The sequence below is a fragment of the Mus caroli genome, chromosome 1 (assembly GCF_900094665.2).
Source record: "Mus caroli chromosome 1, CAROLI_EIJ_v1.1, whole genome shotgun sequence".
In the NCBI taxonomy this organism is placed as follows: domain Eukaryota; kingdom Metazoa; phylum Chordata; class Mammalia; order Rodentia; family Muridae; genus Mus; species Mus caroli.
Genome location: NC_034570.1, coordinates 172,542,538 through 172,549,604, shown reverse-complemented (window position 1 = coordinate 172,549,604; position 7,067 = coordinate 172,542,538).

Below are 7,067 nucleotides of genomic sequence, written 5' to 3'. Positions count from 1 at the left end.
ACATGCCCCCACTGCAGCACATGCCCCACTGCAGCACATGCCCCCACTGCAGCACATGCTCCCACTGCAGCAGATGCTCCCACTGCAGCACATGCCCCCACTGCAGCACATGTTCCCACTGCAGCACATGCCCCCACTGCAGCACATGCCCCCACTGCAGCAGATGCTGGTCTCTGTTGCCCCCTAGAGCCCAGTTCGCTCCCAGCAAACCTATGTATAGGCTTGCTTAAAACAGCCTTGGCTTAGCGTCACCTCTGTAGCAACAGCCCTTCTTGTCTCACCAGTAATTTGGAAAACACCTACTAAACATATCATTTTTAAGTGGCTGGGGATACCAAAAATTGATAAAGGGAAAAGATTCTACATTTGTCCTGTCTTTCCTATGGACTGCATTTCAGGGTCATTAAATAATTGATAAAAGTTGGAGAGACGGCTCAGTGGTTAAGAGGGCTGCTCTTGCAGAGCAGCTGAGTTCAGTTCTCAGCACCCACGTGACAGCTCACAACTCTGTGACTCCAGTCCTGGGGAATCCAGCGCCCTCTCCTGGCTTCTGTGCACACACATACGGTGCAGAAACATACCTGTAATCAAAACACATCCACATAAGTGAAATCAAACCATTGCAAGCACGGCAACACACACCTTTAACTCAGCACTCGGTAGGCAGAGGCAGGCAGATCTCTATGAGTTCAAGCTCAACCTGGTATACATGGTGAATTCTAGGACACCAAGGACTACCTTGTCCCAAACAGATAGGGAGATAGATAGATAGATAGATAGATAGATAGATAGATAGATAGATGATAGATAGATAGATAGATAGATAGATATAAAAAATTTAATTCAAAATAAGAATAATTGATAATTCCAGCTAGTCAGGTGACAGAAGTCAACACTTTGCAGCCCCTAATGGCATAATGGATGAAACAGCTGTCACCAAGGATGCTGGCATGATTAGAAGAAAGGCTAAGAAGAAGCTTCGGGACAGATGGAGCAGGCTGAGATACCCAAGCCTCCTTGTCATTCTGAGCATCTGTACCCTGGACACCATTGTCTTGTGACACGCTAAAACAGGCTGGCCTGAGCCACCTGAGAACAACCCTGACTTCTTCTCCAAAAGCCCCAGGGTAACTGTCAGTGTGGAGGAATAGGAGATCGAGGCCGGTTTCTCAACCTCTGCCCGACTGACATTATGGTCTGGGTGACCATAAAGTATCAGAATAACTAAGTAACATGCCTAGTGGGGAAACAGAATAATTTGAAAGAGTTGATCAAAGAGAAAACACATACAGAGAAGGAAAAGAACATAGAAGCAGTAAGGCAAATAAAAAAGGAAGCACGAGGTTTAGACACCAATAAATCAGCAGTTGCGTTGGGTCTTAGTAACTATGCTTTGAAAACAAAACTTTTGTTGGGCTGTGGCCCTGTGTATAGCATAGGCTCAAGACCTGTTCTGGTTTCATTTGGCTGCCGCTGTGATAAAGCAGTCTACCCAGAAGCAGCGTGGGGAGGGGGAGGGCTACGGCTTTGCTTCCTTTTACAGTTCCAGGTCACATTCTGACTTTGAGGGTACTCAGGAAGGAATTCAAGACAGGAACCAGGGCTGGAGAGATGGCTCAGTGGTTAGGAGCACTGACTGCTCTTCCAGAGGTCCTGAGTTCAATTCCCAGCAACCACATGGTGGCTCACAACCATCTGTAATGGAATCCGATGCCCTCTTCTGGTGTGTCTGAAGACAATAACAAAATCTTTAAGAAAGAAAGAAAGAAAGAAAGAAAGAAAGAAAGAAAGAAAGAAAGAAAGAAAGAAAGAAAGAAAGAAAGAAAGAAACAAAGAAAGAAAAAGAGAGAGAGAAAGAGAAAAAGACAGGAACCAGGCAGCAGGAACCACAGATGGACATGCTTCCTGGCTTGTTCTCCAGCTTCTTATACAACCCAAACCACCTGCCTAGGTAAGATGCTGCCCTCGGTGGGTGGGGCCCTCAGGTATCAATCAAAACAATCTCTCACAGACACTGCTGCAGACTAGTCTGATGGAAACAGCTCTCACTTGAGTTTCCTCTTCTCATCTGACTCTAGTTTATATCAAATTGACAATAAAAATGAACCAATAAAGCCCTAGGTTCTGGCCCAGGACTAAAAGTCAATTAGTTAATTAATTCTCAGACTAGCTCAAAACAACCAAGTGGTACAGCTTAAAGGTTAAGATGCAAGAACAGGGAAGATGCATAAGATGCTAAGAGAAAACTGGAAGGGCTGAGCTAACGTCGCAGAAACCACCTTGAAAGCAAACGATTGCTAGAGGTAAGACGACCTGTGGATGTGTGTTCGATGGGAAGATGCTCTAATTAGTTTAATTCTGTATACTCAACACAGCCTCAGAATGCATGAAGCAAAATTGTGCAGGTCAAAAGAAGCAAAATACCACATCTGAGGACGAGATTGTAATGTAATACTTTTAGCAGCTGATAAAATGAACAGATAAAGAGGCAAAGACACAGGCGGTCTGAACAGTATAATGAACAGAGTCGTCCCAGGCCTGTAGCAAGAAACAAGATTTGGAGAGCGATGCTACATGCCTCTGCTTTTCTGTCCTGAGATTTAGCTTTATGGTACCCACAGTCCTCCACACCACTGTGGAATCTGCGCACTGCGTTGAGTTTTTGTGTTTTCATATGACATACAGGTTTCTATCTTATTATCAAGTGAGCAGTTTCATGGTGTTGGGGGTCAGTATTGTCAACCTGAGACAATCCGTAATCCCCTGGGAGGAGTCTCCATGAGGGGTTGTCCAGATCAAGCTGGCCTCTAGGAGTGCCCGTGAGGGATTCTGTCTCCTGTTAGCCGAAGTGGGGAGAGCCGTTCCGCTGTGGACAGTGAGTACTAGACTTTATAAGTGCAGAGGGAGGGGTGCTGAGCACTAACAAGAATGTACACGTTCGTTTTCCTCTCTGTTCTCGACCGCTTCATGTTCGCCCCTACTTCCAGAAGGACGGTACAACCTGGAACTGTGCGCTAAATGAACGCCTTCTCTTTCCAAGTTGTTTCTGTCAGGCTACTTTATCAAAGCAACAGGAACAAAGCTAGAACCGGGGACACTCGGTGTATCCACACGGTAACGCGCACCTCCACCATCCATCCATCCGTAGAACTATTTCTAATCTTCCCAGAATGAAACTCTAAGCTTAAGGGAAAAAAAAAACAAAACACATAACACAGTTACTCATCTCTCTGCCCAGCCCCTCGCAGCCATTGTTCTAATCTGGGATTACGTTTGACTCAGTTTCTTCTTGCTAGCTATCGGGATTGCTTGTGTATACACGACAAGAGAAAGCAGGGCTGTGGGAGGAAAGGGGAGTCACAATTCGTGCCCATGGGGCTTGGCTGAGTCTCCTGCTCTGAAGCTCAGCAGCCCCACCAAGGATCTACCCAGCTCCTCATCATCACACGGGCGATCGTGCAAACTGCTCTCACATGCTGGATCCACAGTGTGTTTCCCCAGCCTGGCTGCTCCATGTCCCTAATGAGTCCTCTGTGAAGCTCCTGCGCCGTCATAGGCTGGCATGGAGCTCCGGATGTTAATCAACCCCTTAGACTTAAGTCATCACCCGGCAGGGCCCAGTCCTAGCCTATATTTATGTTTGCTTTGGTCTTAGTTTGAGGAGATTTCTGTAACATATACCAAAAAAATCGTTGTACACAGTCTGCTGGTAACACTTTAAAATTGTAGACTCCAGATCTGTTTTAGGTTTGCAGAAAAATGAAAGAAAAAAAAGTGGAGTCCCCCCCACGCCCCCTCACTCTCAGATACAGTTGCTGTTAATGTCTTGGGCTACAGGGACACATTGTATATATCACTGTTACCACAGTTTATCTTTGGTTCTGTGTATATTGTGGGCTTGTACAAATGTGTGCCAACGTGTGTCTGCCATTGCTGCATCTGTGAAGTGGTTTCATTGTCCTAAACTGCCTCCATGTGCCACTGTCCCACTTCCCTCTCCACCAAACACAAAGCAACAATCTTTGCCTTGTCTGCATGGTTTTGTCTTTTCCAGATTTTTGATAGCAACTACACAGCATGAGGCCTTGTCAGTCACTTAATATCACGAACCAAAGCTTCCACTGTGTCTTTTCATAACTTGATGGCATCTCCTGGGTCATGACCATCAGAAAACACATATTCCCAATGATCTTAGAGACCCCCAACCATAAATCTGGGTTTTTTTGCCACTTCATAACTGTAATCTTGCTACCAAGTGGTGTTGCGGTTCCTAAGACCATCGGAAATACGTGTTTTCTGGTGGTCATAACCCACAGGGTTGAGCACTGCTGCTCTAAAGAAATAAACTATCTAAGCTTGTAGCTGGTTGGAGAAGTTCCTCCCAACCTGCACCTTACGATCGTCTCACTGTCCCTTGTGATCTGATCCTCTGCCACCTCGCATGACTTACCTCACCCTCTAACAGCACTTTATTTTGTCTGATATTATCAGAGATGTGCTGGCTTTCTGTGGTTAGTGTCTACATGATGTATCTTTCTTATTACTGCAGTTTTGCCCTTTCTGTATGTGTCCTTAGGCATCCTTCTGTTGACAGAGATCACCCCAATCAATGGTGGCTCCTGCTTCCCTGGTATTAAGCCAGTCCTCTGTTTTGGGAACAGACCCAAACTCTTGGCTGGGATGCAGCATCACATACCTCCCTCTATGCTGTTTGCTATTGCTCTCTTCAGAGGATACTAGTCAAGCTAGATGAGTGAGGTAGCTCTCTACAGTGGGACAAATTCTAAACAGCCTGAATGTAACCGTCTGCTAATCAGCCCGACCACGGGGGGCGGGGTGGGGGTGGGGGTTCTTATCCAACACATGATAAAAGGCAAGTGCAGAAACCCAGACATTTTAGCCTTCTGTAGTAGGTCTGGTAGATTGTGTCTGGATCATGTATGGATGAGTATGCTCCTAGGGAGTAGATAAGGCTCTGCCACAACTATGACACATTTGACTTCTTCCTTCCCTTCCTACCCAATCCTTGGTAAACACCCTGCAAACCAAACAGCTCTGCAGTTACTTCTGTCCTCTTTACCTTGAACTCAGGATCCTCCCGCCTCAAGTCGCCTGAATATGTGAGCCACCACATCTGGTTTATTTTCGTGATGTTAATGGCATTTTAGGGGGCTTGAAGATGGCCACGTTTTCGTTTTGTACAAAATTGTAAACATTGTATTATTAATTAACTATAACCCTGGGGTACTCGTATATTAAGTGGGCTATTTCAAACATGTCCAGAAGAGACGAGGAACCCTTGCCTATTCGCTCTTACATAAACCTTAGCATGAATGGAATCAGGTAGTTCTAGAAAGGGTTTTTAAATGTGCGAAGCAACGTCCCAGGGAAGGTAGAATGCAGGATTGAATACCATTAAGAGGGAGGAAGTGATTGGATTGGTACAGAGACCTAAAGACAAGCACCAGATTGTGCCCACTTAGATTCTGTTAAGTTCTATTCCTGGCAAGAATGTAAATCATACAGCTTAGCTATTTAACCTGAGAGCAAAGAACACAACACAGTTATAAAGACTAAAACTTGTTACAGTTGATACAAGACATTAAAAATCCCCTTACCCGCCGGGCATGGTGGTGCACGCCTTCAATCCCAGCACTCGGGAGGCAGAGGCAGACAGATTTCTGAGTTCGAGGCCAGCCTGCTCTACAAAGTGAGTTCCAGGACAGCCAGGGCTATACAGAGAAACCCTGTCTCAACCCCCCCCCCCCAAAATCCCCTTACCCCAGGAGTATGCTAACACCACACACAACACTGAAGACTCCTGGAGACACCATGCAGCCTCCCGAGTAAAACTGACTCTGGATGGCTCAGCTCTAGAGAACCGGGATTGTTGCTTATTATCTGGGATCCTCTGGAGAAGCATCAACTTCTCAGAATTCTAAAGAGAAGAATGTAATATGATGATAATTAAAGTGTGCCAATCCAGTCATTTTCCACAGGGCGTAACCACTAATGTGTCCTTTGGAGAACAGCAAAGGCCAGGCACTCATCATTGTCAGTAAATCCTCAGAACTGATGGAAACACAATTTACTCTTTTTTTTTTTTTAAGGCCTTGTCTGTATGTGAAAATAACTCCATGGTTAAGAATCTTCTAGCTAACAGTAGGAGAATAAATCAAGACAGTTTTTCCCAAACATAAAGTTAAGATTAGAAGGTACATCTAGAGCCATGCCACCCTGAATTGGTCCAATCTCCACACTATCTCAGAAGCTAAGCAAGTTCAGACCTGGTCAGCACTTGGATGGGAGAAAGAAATTATCAGACAGGGAAGAGGAAAAAAATCAACCAAAGAGACGTTGACCACAGAATGGACAAGCCCCTGGGTGTGATCCCCAGTGCCTTCCCACACTGTGACCAGGATTGAACACCACTTAATATTTCTTCCCTTTTCATAATCATATGGGTTAGTAACACTAAAACTACTTTCTATGTATTCTTGGATCAAATAAATAACTAAATCAAGAGGGTTAGAAGACACATTTCTTGTTAGAGAAGGGAACTAACGAGACTGAAAGAAAAGTGAAAATAATTCGTGAGGTGTTCATTTTGAATTATAGACTATTTTAGCTCATGTAGTAAAGTGTAATTTTTTAATGACTAAATGGTATTTTATTTATTCACTCTGATAAGCATAAAAATGAGCATGGATTTATGTACCTAATTTTTTTGCTTACATTTAATTTTGTTTTTGAATTTTTTAATGCTGCACAACACAAATTTTATTTCATTTTGAATTTTGTTTCATTTATTGCACTTACTTCTTTATGACTATTTGTTGCTGCTTTTATTTTATTTATAGAAAGTGGGGCCGGGTGTGGTGGCACACGCCTTTAATCCCAGCACTCGGGAGGCAGAAGCAGGCAGATCTCTGAGTTCAAGGCCAGCCTGGTCTACAGAGTGAGTTCCAGGACAGCCAGGGCTACACAGAGAAACCCTGTCCCGTAAAACCAGAAAGAAAGAAAGAAAGAAAGAAAGAAAGAAAGAAAGAAAGAAAGAAAGAAAGAAA